General features: G+C 39.8%; 1 protein-coding gene and 1 pseudogene across 2 annotated transcripts in view; one reads left to right on the top strand and one right to left on the bottom strand.

The window, feature by feature from the left end:
- The window catches only part of NUDCD3 (NudC domain containing 3), a 94,783-nt gene that overhangs the window by 55,840 nt on the left and 24,713 nt on the right, over nt 1–14,230 (top strand). The gene's annotated exons all lie outside the window — the stretch shown is intronic.
- LOC119231279 (28S ribosomal protein S18c, mitochondrial-like) lies at nt 8,522–8,948 on the bottom strand (annotated as a pseudogene).

The raw sequence follows: 14,230 nt of genomic DNA, 5'->3' as shown, positions 1-14,230 counted from the left end.
GAGTCTGTTGTGATTTCTCTTCTTTCGTTTATAATCCTATTTATGTGTGTTTTCTCCTGTTTTTTTTCTTTGTGAACCTGGTTAGAGGTTTGTCTATTTTATTTTTTCAAAGAACCAACTTTTGGTTTCATTGATCTTTTGGATTGTTTTTTTAATTTCTATTTAGTTTATTTCTGCTTTGATTTTTATTATTTCCTTTCTTCTACTGGCTTTAGGGTTTTTGTTGTTGTTGTTCTTTTTCTAGTTCTTTGAGATGTGAAATAGGTTGTTTCTTTGAGTTCTTTCTTGTTTCTTGATGTGAGCCTGTATTGCTATATATTTTCCTCTTATTACTGCCTTTTTTTTTTTTAAAGATTTATTTATTTATACAAGAACTAGGGTATAGGCCAGGGGTGTGGTGGGTGAGAGGATTCACCAAAGACAGAGTGGGGAACAGAACAGGCAGACTAACTGAAATATACTGCTGAGGGGAGCAGCAGGTGAGACAGGAGAGGTCCGCTGCACCATGTGGGTTTCTCCCCAGCCGGCTGGGATTGAACCCACACTCAGAGGCTGCAGACAGCTTCACAGTGCAGCGCTCAACCATCTGTGCCACCAGGGAGGCCCTTTATTACTGCTTTTGCTGTATCCCAAACATTCTGCAAAGTGGTGTCCTCCTTGTTGTTCAACTCAAAGTATTTTTTAATTTCTTCTTTGATATCCTCATTCCCCAAGTGGTCTTCCAGTAGTGTGGATTTCAATCTCCATGAAGTGGGAGGGTTCCTTGTTTTCTTTTCATGATTTATTTCTAGTTTGATACCTTTATGATCAGAGAAGATAGTTGGAATGATTTTGATCTTCATGTATCTGTTGATGGCCCAGTTTGTGATTGATTCTGGAGAATGATCCATGTGCACTTAAGAAAAATGTATACTCAGATTTTTTTGGGTGCAGTGTCCTATAGATGTCTGTTAAGTCCATGAGTTCTATGTCTTTATTTAGGGCTCTAGTGTCTTTATTTATTTTTTGTCTCGTTGATCTGTCCATTGGTGAGATGGGCATAGCCGGGGTACAGGCCATTGGTGAGATGGACATAGCTGGGGTACAGACCAGAGGCATGGGAGGGTGAGAGGATTCCGAGTGGGGAACAGAACAGGCAGACACACTGAGAGCACTGCTGAGGGGAGCAGTGGGTGCGACAGGAGAGATCTGCCGCGCCATGTGGGAATCTCCCTGTCGGGCCAGGAACCGAACCTGCGCCAGCTTCACAGCGCTGTGCTCAACCTGCTGCACCACCAGGTAGACCCTATTATATAAGAAAGCCTGACACAGTGCACGGTGCTTGGTGTGCAAACAAACTTTGTTGATGCTCTTCATGGCCACACCACTCCTGGATGGCTGTGAATCTGTTGACTTTCATTGCCTGGACCTTCGCTCCAGAGCAGCACTTCCTGGGTCCAGGGGACTATCACATACAGGCTCAGATCTGGACCTGAAGCAGATGGGATGGTCTGTCCTCAGTGACAATAGATAAAGGGCAGGAAGCTGAAAGCACACTCCTTGTGGCAGAGCAGAATCTTGAGATTGACAATCCCAATTTCCAGCAGATACACCTGAGACACCTTTTTCAATGGGAAGATTTCCCTGGTGGCTGTAAGAAGTAGGATGACAGCCATCAGGCAACCTGGGTCTCGTAAGTCATAGAGAAAGAAAATAGTTTTTGGTTGGGCCAAATACCATTCCCTCCGGAGAAAGCTCTAGAAGTTCATGGAGAAGTTGAAAGACATATGCTACACCAGGAAGTTGCAACAATTTTAGCCAAATAATGAAACATGGTAACAAACATTTTTTAATAATTTATTTACCTATACACACGGCAATCCTACTAAAAGCTAAATATCAACACCACACCTACTACAACCTAGAAGATGGTGGGCAAACTACTCCAAAAGAAAAATCAGCCTGATTATTAAAAAATAAATAATAATACATCCAGAAATAGTGCTCCCATTGCCTGGACATGTGTGGAGGAGCTGAGTGTTTGCCACACCAGGATTAAGAGACACAGACTTCTACATAAGTCATTGGCATTTTGTGACACCCGCTGACTTAATTTGCATTGGTCTTCCATCATCTCCTACATGGTAGAATTTCTTTTTCTCCTTCAACAATATTTTTTACCCATGTCATTCTTATTATACTGTAACCTCTTAAAAATTCCTGTTCTTTCAGTTTCTTAGTGATCCAAGAGTTTTAATCATGGCTCACTTTACAATTTGAAATAAGTTTATTTTGCATCTTACTTTTGCTGGTCTAAGAGTATTTTCTCAGAGTTACCACTTTCTTTCTGGACTGGCTCCTTCCCAGCTGCTCCCAGAGGTACCTGTCATAGCCACCCGTCAGCAGTGTTTATTTTTGGTTTCTGTCTGTGACACCTGTCGGATGTCATCATGATGGTGGCTGTGATTGTAGCACTTCAGCTAACTAGGTCACAGTGGTTCTAGGTTTGAGGGCAGCTCTGTATGTGCTGGTTGGAGATGGATTGGGAGGCGCTGAATGCTAATGGGAGGAGGGTCCTGGCTCGGTCTGCTCTTCAGTCAGTCTCCTTTCTCCTTGAGGATCCCTTTTTCATTGTAGTGGGGACAATAAGAGAAGTACATGATGCTTTATGGTTAAGTGTTCTTAGTTCACATACAACTTTAAAAAAAATTATTTTGCTGGTAAAGCTGAAGAAAAGTTTCTCAAAATGAACTTTTGGTCTTGGCCTTAGTGAAACTTGGTTAGGTCTTTTCTTTACAATGTCCTTTGCTTCCTCCACTGTATAGATGTGTCATTGTTAGTGCCTGTGGGCACGTTGAAAGTCGGCATTTCATTTAATCACAGAATTTTATTTAATGCTAGGATATGAACTCAGATTTTTAGTCTAACCTTTCATTTTTCAGATGAGATGTAAGCCATTGAGACCCCAGACCTTAGGTGAGAGACCTGGACCCTGGCCTCCAACCCTACCCTGTTTAATTGATTGCCTTTTGAGTGGAAAATGTCATGATAGTGTTGCAAACGAAGTCATGACTGGATGACATTGAATGACAGGTGAATTATTTCCTCCTCATTATTCTCTTCCCTCTCAGAGATTGTGGGTGGTCTTTGCTGACTGATGAGGTCCTGCTGCCTGTTGTGCTCCTGACCATGCTGCATGCTGCCTCTGTCCCCACCTTGACAACCTTTGGGAACAGCACAGTAGCCCTTGGAATTGTCTTGTGCAATGATGTTTTGCCCCAGAACTTGATGCAGCTGATGAAATCTGTGCTAAAAGCTCCTTAACATGGTGTTCCCTTCATAGAACGAGTTTAGAAACAATGTAGGAAGACTCTTTATTATAGGAAACTTCCATAACAGAAAAGGCTAATAGACTGCATTTATCTACTTTATTTTTAAATTTTTGAATGCATAGCACATTTGCTTGTTCAGAAATATAAAAATGTATAATAAAGTCTTTCCTGCCTCTGTCCTTTTTCTATTGTGTACCAATTTCCTCAGCCTAAATCATCAAGTAGCAAGTTTCTGGGATATTTTGGCAATTTTTTCTTTGGCATATAGAAAGTGCAAAAGAATATTTTGTATATATAATGTTTATTATCACATTCCCACCTTTAACGTGGATAATGTGTTCTCATTCCCATTTCCAGCATCAGTCGGACAGGGCAGTCTGCTCTCTTCTGCTTGCTACTTCAGGGTTTATGCCACCCAGTGGGTACCCTTTTTAAAGTCTTGGTAGACATAGGGTTTTCCATGTGTTCTGGCTCAGGCTGTCAGAACCCTGAGAATGCAAGTGCACCAAAGTCGACCAAGCCCCAGTCTTTGCTTTGGCCCCCTTGAGGTGACAGACTTAATTACTAAACTAGTCCCTTGGTAATTGGTGTTGTTTCCAATTGTTTGGTGGTGTTTCCAATCTTTTGTTATCATAGACAGTAAAGCAATGAATGCCCTTTAAGAAATTTCACTTATACACATTCTTTATAGAATAAATTCCAAGAAGTGCAATTGCTAGGTTGAATTGTATATGGTATTGAAAGGTATTTCTAATTTCTATAGGTACTGCTAAATTGCCTTTCATAGGGGCTGTATTAATTTACAGTTCCCATCAATGATGTACAATACTGTGGTTTTTACAAACTTACTGATGGTAGTATATTACTATACTATCAGACACTTTAAAAATTCTTGGCTTTTTTAAGTTAGGTGAAAAATAACATTAGGGCTAGTGTGAATATATGTTTTCATATGAGTCATTCGAACATTTTTTACATGTCTTTTTTTGAACTGGTTATATCTTTTGCCCATTTTCTGTCAGGTTGTTCCTTCTTACTGATTTCTAGTAGTTCTTGTTTATTGGAGAAATCGGTCCTTTGTCTTTATTTATTTATCTATCTATTTATTTATTTATTTATACATGCGCTGGGTACAGTCAGAAGTGTGGGAGGGTGAGAGAATTCACCAGAGCCAGAGCGGGGAGCAGAACAGGCAGACTGACTAAGTGCACTGCTGAGGGGAGCAGCCGGCGCGGCAGGAGAGGTCTGCGCACCATGTGGGACCCTTTCCGGGGGCCAGGGATTGAACCGGCACTGCAGAAGCTGTGGACAGCTTCGCAGCCCAGCGCTCAACCGCTGTGCCACTGGAGAGGCCCTTTTTTACTATTTATTTATTTTGTAGAAGAACGGGGGTATAGGCCAGAGTGTGGGCGGGTGGGGGAGGGGGTGAGAGGATGCACCAGAGACAGAGTAGGGAGCAGAACTGGTGGATTGACTGAAATACACTGCTGAGGGGAGCAGCGGGTGAGACAGGAGAGGTCTGCTGTGCCATATGTGGGTCAGCTTCCTTGCCAGGGTTCAAATTCAGGCCATAGCATTGATAGCACTGAAACTTAACCCCTAGGCCACCAGGGAGGCCCCTTAGCCTGCTTTTTAAATTGGATTTTTTTATTGTTGAGTTGTAAGATTGGTTTTAATTGTAGATACTAGTCCTTGTCAGAGAAATGATTTGTAGTTCTTAGCCTGATTTTTTTTTTTTTTTTTTTGAATTTATTTATTTATTTCGTAGAAGAACTGGGGTGTAGGCCAGAAGTGTGGCAAGGGAGGTAGCGGAGAGTGAGAGGATTCTTTTTGATTCATCTGTATAACCTTATGCCAGTTCCACACTGTTCTGATTATTGTATCTTTTTTGAAAATTTTTTGTCCCATTTTTGTTTTTCTGTTCTTCTATTACTACTTTGTTTTGTGTTCTTCCTAGCTTAGTATTTTAATTCCCTCATATGTTTTTAAACTTTATTTTTTGAAGTTCTTTTCTTAATGTTTATTCTGGGGATTACAATGTACATTGTACAGATGGTCCCCAATTTACAATAGTATGACTTAAAATTTTTGACTCTATGATGGTTTGAAAATTATAGAAAGCCCATTGTGCTTTCAGCCGTTCTTCTTAATGGTGATAACCCATACAGCCATTCTGTTTTTCACTTTTAGTACAATAAATTGAGATAGTCAGTAGTTTATTATAAAATAAACTTTGTGTTAGGTGATTTTGCCCAGTTTTGGGCTACTGTAAGTATTCTGAGCATATATAACGTGCATTAAGCTAAACTGTGATGCAAGGTTGGTTTAGGTATGTCAAATACATTTTCAACTTAGGTGTTTTAGATATATGATAGGTTTCTAAGGATGTAACCCCATTTGCAAGATCTGCACACACTCTACTTCAGATTAATACCACCTTAATTTCCATGTGTACAAAATATTGACTCCCATAAAATTCCTGTCTTTGTGCTTTTGTGCTATGATTTGTGAATTATGCAGTTGTCTTTTAAGAATAGGAGAGGAAAAGAGTTATAAATAAGTTACATGTATGCTTTTATTTTTACCTTTACTAGCACTTTTTTTTTTCATTATATGGATTCAGGTTTTATATCGTATCCTTTTATTTCAGCTTGAAGGACTACTTTTAGTTTTTCTTGTAGGATTTTTGCCAGAAAAGATAGGCCTATGAGGGATGAATTCCCTTAGGTTTTGGTTATTGGGGAATATCTTAATTTCTCCATTTTTGAAGGATGGTGTTGCCGGATATGACATTCATAGTTGACCGTTGTTTCTCTTTTATCTGTTGAATTCTTCATTCCACTGCCTTATAGTTTTCATGTTTTCTTTACCCAGTGGTTTTCTAAAGAAACCAACTGTTACTGAGGATCCCTTGTATATGACAAGTTGCTTTTTTCCTTTCTGCTTTCAATGTTCTTGCTATTTTAACAGTTTGCTTTTGATGCATTTAGGTCTAGATCTCTTAATTTATTCAATTTGGAATTTACTGAGTTTCTTGGATGTTAAATTTTTTTGGGGGGGTTAAGTTTAGAAAGTTTTAGCCATTATTATTTCAAATATTCTTTCTGTCTTTTCTTTCCTGTGACTGCCATTATGCATATGCTTAATGATGTCACTCAGATTTTGAGGCTCTGTTCATTTTTTATTTTTATTTTTTAAAAAGGTTTATTCATGGGCCTCCCTGGTGGCGCAGTGGTTGAGCGCTGGGTTGCGAAGCTGCCCGTGGCCTCTGTGGCGCCAGTTCCATCCCCGGCTGCTCCGGCCACCGGAGGAGGGTCCCACATGGCGCGTAGACCTCTCCTGCCGCCCCCTGCTCCCCTCAGCAGTGTACTTCGGTCCTCCTGCCTGCTCTGCTCCCTGTTCTGGCTCTGGTGAATTCTCACCCTCCCGCGCTTCTGACTGTACCCAGTGCATGTATAAACAAACAAACAACAAACAAATAAATAAATAAATAAAACATGCCTCTATTAAAAAAAAAAAATTGCTGAAAAAAAAAAAACTTAAAAAAAAAGATTTATTCATTCATGGATACAAGAACTGGGGTACAGGCCAGAGGTGTGGGGGATGAGAGGATTCACCAGAGACAGAGTGGGGAACAGAACAGGCAGACTGACTGAAATACACTGCTGAGGGGAGCAGCCGGCAGGATAGGAGAAGTTTGCTGCACCCTGTGGGCAGCTCCCTGGTTGGCTGGGGAATTGAACTTGTGCTGCAGAGGCTATGGATAGCTTCACAGTGCTGTGCTTAACCCCTTGCGCCACCAGGGAGGCCCTCCTCTGTTCATTTTTTAAATTCTGTTTTCTTTCTGTGTCTCAGGCTGAGTAATGTCATTTGACCTATCTTTACATTTGTGAATTCTTCTAACTGCTGAAATTTGCTTTTGAGACCTTCTAGTGGATTTTTCACTTCATTTTTTTCTCAATTACTTTTGAATTCCTAACTTTCGTATTTGATTCTTTTTCAAAAACTACCCATCTCTTTATTGATATTTTGTATTTATGAGACATTATTCTCAAACTTCCTGTAGCTCTTTATACATGGCTTTCTTTAACTCTTTGAGCATATTTAAAATAAAAAAATTTATACATAATATAACATTACAGACTTTCTATTAAGTTTATATCTAAACTCCCTCATGGACTGATTTTATGATTGCTTTTCCAAAACCCTTATCTATGGGCCATCCTTTCTTATTTCTTTGTGAGTCTTATAATTTTTGCTGAAAATTGGTTATTTTATTTTATTTTATTTTATTTTATTTTTATGGCACCATTTTTTTTATTCATACATGTAAAAAGTAATAACATTTTTAATTTTTTTTTTAAGATTTATTTTTATACAAGAACTGGGGTACAGGCCAGAGGCGCGGGAGGGTGAGAGGATTCACCAGAGACAGAGTGGGGAGCAGAACAGGCAGACTGACCAAAATACACTGCTGAGGGGAGCAGCGGATGAGACAGGAGAGGTCCGCCTCGCCGTGTGGGTATCTCCCTGGCCAGCCGGGAATCGAACCTGTGCTGCAGAGGCTGTGGACGCTTCACAGCACTGTGCTCAATCTGCTGCGCCACCAGAGAGGCCCCAAAAGTAAGAACATTTTAAATTACGTTTTCTTAACATTCATTGGTATGAAGAGGAAGCTTCACTCCTGATACATTTTTTCCTAAGTTTTCAAATTAAATTAAAAACTTAGTTTGAGTTTGATGACTGGATCAAGAAGAGGTGGTACATATACACCATGGAATATTACTCAGCATTCAAAAAAGATAAACACATGCAATTTGCAGCAACATGGATGGCAATGGAAGGGATCATGCTCAGCAAAATAAGCCAGAAAGAAAAAGAAAAATACCAGATGGTCTCACTCATAGCAGGAATCTAGAAAACTTAAATAAGGGACCAGGAAAAAGAATAACTATAAGAAAGTGAAAATCAAAATCAACAAACAACTATGAACCAGAGACACTCTATGAGGGGTGGGGGGTTGGGAAAGGTGGGCTTGGGGTCAAATAAGGGGGTTGTAATTGTATGGGGAATATAAAAATAAAATTTAAATTAAAAAAAAAACTTACTTTGAGAAGATTTAGTATACTTTCTACGCAAAGCTTATTAAATCTTAGACTCTAAATTATTATTAGCCTCACACAACCTTTCATGTTAAATTTTATTGATAACATAATTCACTCCCTATATTTGATATTACAAACTTTAGGGTCCTTGAGATATGTAGGATCCTTGTATGTAACTGGCATAATTCCCATTATTTGAACTCTCTTTATTGCCTTTGTGATTTCTTTTTGTTTCTTCCCACAAAGACCTGTTATGTGCCTTCCATAAATGCATCCAGTAAATGGAGAAATAACCTGGGACAAAAGCTGTACATTCTTATAATCTACACATTTCCACACAAGATACATTTTTTAAAAGGCTCCTTATAAGGGTTTTCCATTGGAATTGGCATGTCCTCATTACTTGTTATCTGTTGATACTTTGATAACTTTTCCAAAACACCGTGTGAGTCCCCGGATATGTGAGAGGAACAGTAGTCTTTAAAAAGTGCGTCCTCCCTAGACCACTACAAACAGCAAGCACAGACGCCATGTTTTTGAAAATTGGTTATTTTAAATGACAATGTGGCAACTCTGGAAATCAGATTCTCCCTTTCCCCCATGGTTTGCTGTTTTTGGTACTTGATATAGCTGTTCTTATATGTGTGATGACTTTTCTGAACTACCCTTTAAAGCCTGTATTCTTTATTATGTATGACTGGTGAAGTTGCTACTTGGTAATAGCTTATTGGTCAGGTATTGATTGGACAGAGATTTTCTTAAGCACCTACCTTAAGTCTCTGTCTTTGCTGAGGTGCTCCATGTACATGTTGGAGCATGCTTTCAACACTGTCTACCAGCTGAAAATTCTGTATCATGCAGTCTCAATGTCCTGCTCATGCAGTCTCAAAGTCAGTTAGTGGTGAGAGCTGAGGGCCTTCTTAGTTTTTTTCTGCATAGGTGCACAGCTCTGCACATTCCTGGGTCCTTCTAGATTCCCAGGAAAATTTCTGAGTGATTGAAAGCCTCAAGGTCTTATATTATGTTCCTCAGCATTTCCTTTTGTTCCCCTCAGCTGTTATCCACCATTTCAGTCAGCTGAAGTTAAAATTCTTGCCTGTAATTGTTTTCAACAGACATTCCTTAGTGGTGAAAACAGCCTTGTCAAAAACACCCTTTCAAGTGGTGTCTTCCAGGGAGGGAACCATCACTTAGGTCAAATAATGACACTTCTTTGGGAATTGAGCTTTGAAAGAACTACAACTCCTAATGTTCTCTATAACGGATACCAGGGTACAATGGAAATGTGAGCTAACAAGAAGCTGCAAAGTGAGACTATGTCTTGGGCAGGTTAAAATGTCATGAAGTGTGCTATACTTACTGATATAGTCTTTTTTTTATTGCATAAATGATCCCTGGTTTCCTGTAAACCTTTGGTTCATTTCCAGAGTTCAGAAAAAGTTGATTTTGACAGTTTTGCCAATGATCTTGTTACTTTTTTGGGAAGAAAGCTTTTTTGGAGGTATTTAAGCCATTATTTTCACTAGTGTCTCTTTGTATCAGAACTTTCATGTATAGTTTTTTTGTTTCCCTGGAGTTTCTTGCTACCTTTTTATTTTGTCAAAAACAGCACACTTTTATCATAACCAAAATTATCCAAGCTCTCAACAATACTATATTAAGTGTTGTCTAGAAATTGCTTCCGTCCTCAAGCCCTCTAACCTCTGCCTCTATTCTGGACTGATATTTTCCAGTTTTGCTATACAACTTTCTTCTTGGAACTTCCTTTCACTATACTTCTAGATTAGATTCATTTTAGGGAGGATCACAATTGGATCCCCTTTTTTCCAGTTTTATTGAGACATAATTGACCTACGAAATATTGTATTAGTTTAAGGTGTACAACATAATTATTTGTAATATGTATATATAAATATGAAATGATTACCACAACATATTTGGTTAGCATCTATTTTTTTTTTTTTGTGGGACCCTTGCCGGTGGCCGGGGATTGAACTGGTGCTGCAGAGGCTGCGGGCAGCCTCGCAACCCAGTGCTCAACTGCTGCGCCACCAGGGGAGGCCCTGGCTAGCATCTATTATCTCATGTACGTAAATTTTTTTTCTTGAGATGAGAACTTTTAAGATCTACTCTCTCAGCAGCTTTCATATATACAATACAGTACTGTTAGCTATAGTCTTCATGCCATACATTACAGTTCCAGGACTGACTTATCAGTAGAAGAAGTTTATATCTTTTAACTTCTTTCAATCAAGATCTTCCTTTGAAGTTTTAGTTTTCATTTTCATTTTGTTGTAGTATATCCTCAAATAATTTGCTTCACAAATTATGTGATACAGAGTTCTTGAATGTCTTAAAATTTAGCTATTTTAATCTCCCACTCCTATTATAGTTTGGAGATGTACAGAATTCTGAAAAAAAAAAAAAAAAAAAAAAAAAAAAAAAATGCTTTCCTGAAATCCTGTACTGTCAAAATGTTAACAAGGATGTAAAGCAATGATACTTCTTTTTTTTTTTTTTTTTAAATTTATTTATTTATTTATACAAGAACTGGGGTATAGGCCAGATGTGCGGGAGGGTGAAAGGATTCACTAAAGACAGAGCGGGGAACAGAACAGGCAGACTGAAGAAATACACTGCTGAGGGGAGACGTGGGCACGACAGGAGAGGTCTGCTGTGCCATGTGGGACCCTCGCCGGCCAGCCGACTGGCATTGAGCCAGCATTGCAGAGGCTGCGGACAGCTTCATAGCATGGCGCTCAACCGCCTGCGCCACCAGGGGAGGCCCAATGATACTTTATTAAAAAAAACTTAAAAAACTAAAATTAGTCATTATGTTTATTAAAACACATGCAGAGGTATTTGATATTTTATTTAGTTTTTAATAAAATAATATTCACCCATTATATTTCCTAGATTAAACAAATTTTAACATATTTTCATCTAATCTGTCCCTCTCAAAATAAAACATTATAGATAACCCTAAAAAAGAAATTAAAAATAAAAAAATTTCCCTGAGAAGATTGAAGGCATTGTTCTCTCATCTTTACAAACAGTGTTATGGTCTAGAAATTATTCCATTTAGGATATTTGTGAATAAACTTTTTCTTTCTTTGGAACTTTTAAGACCTTATTTTAAATACACAGTATTAGTAAATGTCATGAGTTTTTTTTAAAGTCATCTTTAATTTATTCTGCTCCAGTCCTCACAGCTTTCAGTTAGAAAGCAATCTTGCTGCTGTCATAGTTTCTGGAATGTCATATTGATTGTATGGACTGGTTTTTGTTTCTATTTTCTTAGACTTTATCTCCTTTTTTTTTTTTTTAAGATTTATTTATTTATGCATACAAGAACTGGGGTAGAGGTGTGGGGGGTGAGAGGATTCACCAGAGACAGAGTGGGGAACAGAATAGGCAGAATGACTGAAATACACTGCTGAGGGGAGCAGCAGGGGAGTCAGGAGAGGTCCGCCACACCATGTGATTACCTCCCTGGCCGGAGATCAAACTCATGAGGCAGTGCCTGCGGACAGCTTCATAGTGCTGTGTCTTAATCCCTTGCGCCACCAGGGAGGCCCCTCTCCTAACCTCTCTATTGAGAGTTTTATTTTGGCTGATGTATTTTAATTCTAAGTGTATTCCCCTCCCGCCCCAATATTTTACTTTGGTTCTATATGGCATCCTTTCGTTTATCTGAAGATAAGTCTGGAATGTTTTAGAAAATCCCGTTCTCCTCTGTAATCTTTGTCTTCTAACCTGTCTTCATGCTGCTGGTTTTTCTCCTTGGATGCAATACTTAGTTCCCTGTCAGTTTTGTTGTTGGGTTTTTTGTTTGTTTCTAAAAAATATATTTCCTCCATTCTTTTGAGTATGTGATGCTGTTGATGGTTTTCTCTATTAATGTGTCTGAAGTCTGCTTCTCTCACCACTGCTGAGATCTGAAGGGTCAGCTGGTCATCCAGTGTGTAGGGTGGGTGTCCTCACTGCCTCAGACTGCTGCTCCCTCCTTGCCCCGCGCCCCCCCACCCCCATTGCTTTATGCCAGATAGTAGGTTCCTAGTCCCTCCTGATGGGGCTTCTACCAGCCCAGCTGTTTCATGGACTGATTCATGGCTGTGGGTTCCCAGATCCTGACCTGTCATTCGTTCCTGCTCTGTACTGTCTGTCCCCATGTGCCTTTTCTTCCATTTCCACAGAGTTGTTGAAAGCTTACCGATTCCCAGCTTTCTACTTCTTCTTTTGTTGTCCTTCTGCTTTGTTCCTGTCAGCTCTGTGAGTCACAGTAGATCAGGAAATGGCCTATCCCAAAGTGACATCTTGCACTAGCTCCTGGAAACACCTCCTGTCTGACTTCCCTCTTGGTTTGGCTCCTCCCCCTGTTGTGCAAGACACTGCAGTGTGAGGTACTTGCCCAGATTTGGAATTATCATGTTATGTAAGACAGACTGGGAGAATATTATTTGTTAAAATGAGCCTGAGGGACTCTCTCAGGTGTCCACCGCACACAAACTTCCAGGCAGGGAAACTTGATTGGGCCAGTAAGTGTCTGGGTCTGTTTGCACTGGACATTGGCATGTTTGCTGGTATTTTGTTGCCTTGGACAGCTGGGGTTGAAATTGGGTTATGCTTTACCTTTGTAGAACTAGCCAAGTAAATAGCCCTCCTAGAAATTGGGTGCAAGTGGAGCTATAGCTCATAGGTAGCCCCTCAGGGTCCACATATGAAACCTGTTGTTAAGTCCCTGGTCACAGAATCTTTGACAGTAGGGCACATGTATGTGTGTATGACCACTTTTCCTGTGTGGTAGCTCTGCCTCAGTCTTTCCTCCCCTCATGTCACAGCTCAGGAGTTCCTCTGTGAAGCCACCTAGTGATGGTAACTTGGGAACACCATCTCTCCTCTACCCATCTTTTATTTATGGATATTTAAAATACAGTTAGGTTACAGAATCAGATTCCATGGGCAAACAACTTCAGTTTGAAAAATGTGTTACTGTGAATGTTTTCTTTTCAGGCATTTAATAAACATTTAATGAGCATTGACTTTACCAAGCAACATGGGAGGGCCATCTCCAAACTGTTTTGACCCCACACACCAGATAGAAAGGCCTAAATTCTCACCTCCAAAGTCTATTACATTAACAATGTAGTATGTAAATACTATTATAAAAAGATTTGTGTATTCTAGAATGCATAGATTTTAGAATTTAAAAAGAAGTGAAACAAAATATAAGCAAAACTTGTTTTCTTTCCTTTTCCAATTACTGATCTGATGAACCTCTTGGGGCACATGTGCTACGGATCCTGCTGGCTAGGGCATATGGCATGAAGGAACAAACTCCTTGGTCCAGTAGCTCCCAGTGCAGCAAGGAGGAAAGTGTCCCAGAGGAAAGCACACAAGCTAAGGCTAGTAAAGCTGACTTCTCAGAGAACAAAGGCAAGACATAAAACTAAGGGAACTGGCTTGGCTCTCCTGGGTAAGACTGAACTGTGGCCATAGGGACAGTGTGGCAAAACATGGCAGGAAGCACCCAAGGCTAACAGTGTATGTGTGCAGTCACTGTGGACAGCAGGATGGGACTGAGGGGGCCACACTCCTTTACTACACTGGCCCTGCCTTTGCTCTGTTGTGGGAATCAATCTTCTTTGGCTGGAAAAGGGATATTGATACAAAGCCAGCAGTTTCCACATAGCACCCTGTGTTACCAATCCCTATGTCAGAACTTTACTTGAAGGAGATAGTAGTGCTGAATGAAGGCTGCTCAAGTTTAAATTGGTTGATACAATTTTCTTGGTTGAGAATGACCCCACTAAC

The sequence above is a fragment of the Talpa occidentalis genome, unplaced genomic scaffold, assembly GCF_014898055.3.
Source record: "Talpa occidentalis isolate TD23 unplaced genomic scaffold, MPIMG_talOcc4v2.1 talOcc4.10, whole genome shotgun sequence".
Taxonomy (NCBI): domain Eukaryota; kingdom Metazoa; phylum Chordata; class Mammalia; order Eulipotyphla; family Talpidae; genus Talpa; species Talpa occidentalis.
This window is presented reverse-complemented; position numbering and strand designations above follow the sequence as displayed.